This window comes from Sorex araneus, chromosome 9, assembly GCF_027595985.1.
Source record: "Sorex araneus isolate mSorAra2 chromosome 9, mSorAra2.pri, whole genome shotgun sequence".
NCBI classification, from domain to species: Eukaryota; Metazoa; Chordata; class Mammalia; order Eulipotyphla; family Soricidae; genus Sorex; species Sorex araneus.
This window is the reverse complement of record NC_073310.1, coordinates 20386604-20390286: the sequence shown is the minus strand read 5'-3', so window position 1 is coordinate 20390286 and position 3683 is coordinate 20386604. Positions and strand designations below refer to the sequence as shown.

At 40.2% G+C, this 3683-nt stretch overlaps 1 pseudogene; it reads right to left on the bottom strand.

Annotated features, from left to right (window-relative positions):
* Positions 1–2396: 2396 nt before the first annotated feature.
* LOC129407017 (Ig lambda-2 chain V region MOPC 315-like) lies at positions 2397–2851 on the bottom strand (annotated as a pseudogene).
* Positions 2852–3683: the final 832 nt, after the last annotated feature.

Below are 3683 nucleotides of genomic sequence, written 5' to 3'. Positions count from 1 at the left end.
GGTACATAAAGATCCCTGACCCCACCTTTGAGAATTTCTACCCAACTCTCGTTTTCTTCTTCACTCTATGTCAATGTAAGGATTATCTATGCAAACAATTTTCCATCCATTAATTACCTATGGCTTTTGGGGGCTGTGGACAGTGGGGACAGGAGGCCTCTGCTCTTTTTCAGACAGTTTCATTTTCTGTTTCTCTCTCTCTCTCTCTCTCTCTCTCTCTCTCTCTCTCTCTCTCTCTCTCTCTCTCTCTCTTTCTCTCTCTTATCTTTTGGACCACAGAAGAGCCTGATAAGCTCCGCATGGCGTATTCGATATGCCAAATACAGTATCAATAACAGGTCTCATTCTTCTGACCCTCTAATCATTGGGAAAAATGAGTAAGGAGAGGCTGCTTAAATCTCAGGGCTGGAACAAATGGAGACATTATTGGCACCCGCTCGAGTAAATCAATGAACAACTAGATGACAATGATACAGTGAATTACCTACACCCTCCGGAGTCCTGTATCTGGAACCCAAATCTCAGCCCAGAGTCAGCAGTGAGGAGATTTGCTTTCCCCCATGGGCGAGCCCAGCAGGAAGCACCTATGGAGACTACAGTTCATGCTCAGCGACTCTGATGGGCCAGAGAAGGTGCAGCTGCAGAGTCTCGTCAGTGAGGGCACAGGGAACAGCCACCAGCCCAGACACCAAGTTTACTGATCTCACTGAACAGATAAAGAAGCACAGGTAGTTCCACAGTGACCCTGCTAATTGTATTTGAAGAAACTGAAATGAAAATAAAATCTAAAAAGAGCTCATAGACTAGATTACAAATAATATTTCAAGTAAGATACAGAATTGTATATTAGATAAAAAATAAGCAGCACTAAAAGATATGAAAAGCCATATAGAGCAAGTTTATAGATTTGCATAAAATGTAGAAGATATCATGAGGGTAGTTAGAGAAGTCTCAAGATTACATGGTCAAATTTCCTTTCAGTGATTTTCATAAGGGGCTAGAATGGTGGTACAGACAAGCCCAGGTCCTTGTCTGAGTCAGTGTGCTTGCTCAGGAGATGTTACTCAGGCTTTCAGGTTTCCTCTAGACAATTCTGTAGTCTCCTACCATTTTCTTGAATGTGGCCAACCCCGGCTCTAATCTCTGGCATTTCATATGGTCTCTGAGGACACCAGGAATGATCCCTCTGTGCAGATCTCTGACCACTAGTGGGTGTGGCTCAAAAACAAACAAAAATATTTTTCATAATATTTTAGAAAAATAAATATCATATTTTTGAAAATAAATAATAAAATATTAAATACTCAAATAAATAATTTTCAAAAGAATTGAATTTATATACATCTAACTATATTTCTGTTTGGATTTGTGGGCAACAACAGCTTTGTGCTTGGAAGTCACCCCGGAAGGCTCAAAGAACATGCTATCCTGGAGAATTTACCAATGTTTCTGGCATGAAAAGAATGCACATAACCTACTGAACTATCTCTCTGACTAACCTATAATTTTGAATGTTAAAACAAATGTTCTAAATTAAATTTCAAAAATCCCGGTTGTAGGTTATTATATTGATAAAGTGTATATATCCCACTCTGGCTACATCCAAAGAAACATCAACTGTCATCTTTCAGAATATAAGGAGGAATTCCTGAGTGGACAGCTAGCAGCAACCCCTAAGCATTGCTGTGTGTGGCCGCCAATACAAAATAAAACAAAAAAACCCAAAACTCTGAAGTCTAAAGTATCAGTGTCCCATGGTAACTTCCTCAATTCACAATGTTCTTTGTAATTTTTCAGAGCAAATGATCATTTATTTCATAAGTATTTATCAATGATTTTCTGGACTTTAATGATAACAGAATATAATTGGAATTAATTTTTAAATATTCCATCTGGTTATGTTATATTTAAGTATACTAGTTTAGAGCAACACGTACACTGTATAAAAAGCTTTTCAGTGATGTTATAAATTCATAAAATATTGTTTTATTCCTTACTCTTAATGTGAATGAACATTGTTAGTGATGCTGCATATGGAGAAAATATAATTGACTTTACCCCAATAATATTACCTGTGCATACCTGGAAAATTCCTAGACCCTGTGATCAGCTTGTATACCGAAAAAAAAAAAAAAAAGAAATAGAGTAAATCCTAACTTAATGAGAATTCAGGAACTAGGAAACCAGTGTTTAAGTGAAGAAATTGATCATAACGTGGAATAAATTTGTTTATTTGAAAGTTTGCAGGAATAGTTGTTATTTTTCATCAAAAATACAGAGAAAACCTTGAAATAGATTACTTCATTACAGGATCTGCTGTACTCAGCAGCAAAAGATAAAGCTTAGCCCCAGGTTTATGTCTCACTTCCCCACTTGCATCTGTCACTGTGGAAATGGTTGCTGAACCACAGAGCACAGAAATACTCAGCCTCATCCTCTTCCTTGGCTCCAGTGATGGTGAGGACTGACTGCCTTGTTTCCAAGCAGGGAGCCAGAGAATCTGGCAGGTACATCTGGAAGCCTATTACTGGTTCCACCTATTAGACTCCAGGGTTTCTGGTACGGCTTCTGTTGAATCCAATTAGCATAATTACTGGTGGTGACAGCCCCAGTACTGGAGCCACAGGTGAGTGTAACTGTGCCTCCAGGAGTTGTGGCTAGTGAGGATTCTTGAATCACCACATTCTGAGAAGTGACCCCTGAAAACAGATATAAGACCAAGGGCTTAAGATGAGACAATGATGTAAAAGTGCAGCAGAGTATCCTTTGCCATTTTCTCCCACCAACCCAGAGAGTGCCCCTGACCTGTACAGTGAGCCAGAAATGTGAGCAGGAGAGGAGCCAAGGCCATGGTGGAGACAACCCAAGGCTGTGACTTGTCAGACTCCTCAGCTCAGGACCAGCCTCCAAGCTCTCCTTATACCTGCTTCCCCCTGTGGAGGTGGGGCTGTCATGCAAATGAGTTCCTGAGGGTCACTCAGCAGTGTGACCATGGCAGTTTCTGAGTTGCTCCATGTTAGTGACATGTACTAGAGGGCCCTAGGGTCTGGAGCTGCATTTCATTGGAGAACTTGCTCTCAGAATATGGCACACTGCCCCCCCTAGTGTCCACTGATGAGAAGATTCATTATTGCTTGGTTTGTTTTTTTTTTCTAGTTTCCAATTTCTTTGCTCAGATCTGAAGGTTTTAAGTCTCCAACAATCTAAATTCAGTCCCTGTGATTCCCCAGGCAGAAACTGGATGAATGAGTTTTGTGAAAGGGGAATCTGCAAGCATCAGCACTATTCTTCTTCTTTATCCTCCTCCACTTTCCTTAGACAACTCTGTTGAGCAGAGGCTCTGAGGGCTAGGATTCTTCTCTGTTAATTGCTGCAAGTTCCTGAGAAACTCATGGACTAATGTGGATACTTTGCCATAGGGGTAATTGATGATGTCACATGTAATACTTCACCTCTACCAGTGCCTTTTAAAGCTGAGTGCTATTCAATTCTCAGGGTTTTTTTGTTTTGTTTTGTTTTTTATTGAATTATTGTGAGAGTAGTTACAAAGATTTTCAGTTTAAGTCTTAGTCATACAATGGTCCAAGACCCATTCCTTCACCAGTGCACATTTTCTATCACCAAGAACCCCGATATATCCCTTGTCCCACCCCTCCCCCTGTTTATGTGGCAGATGATTTTAC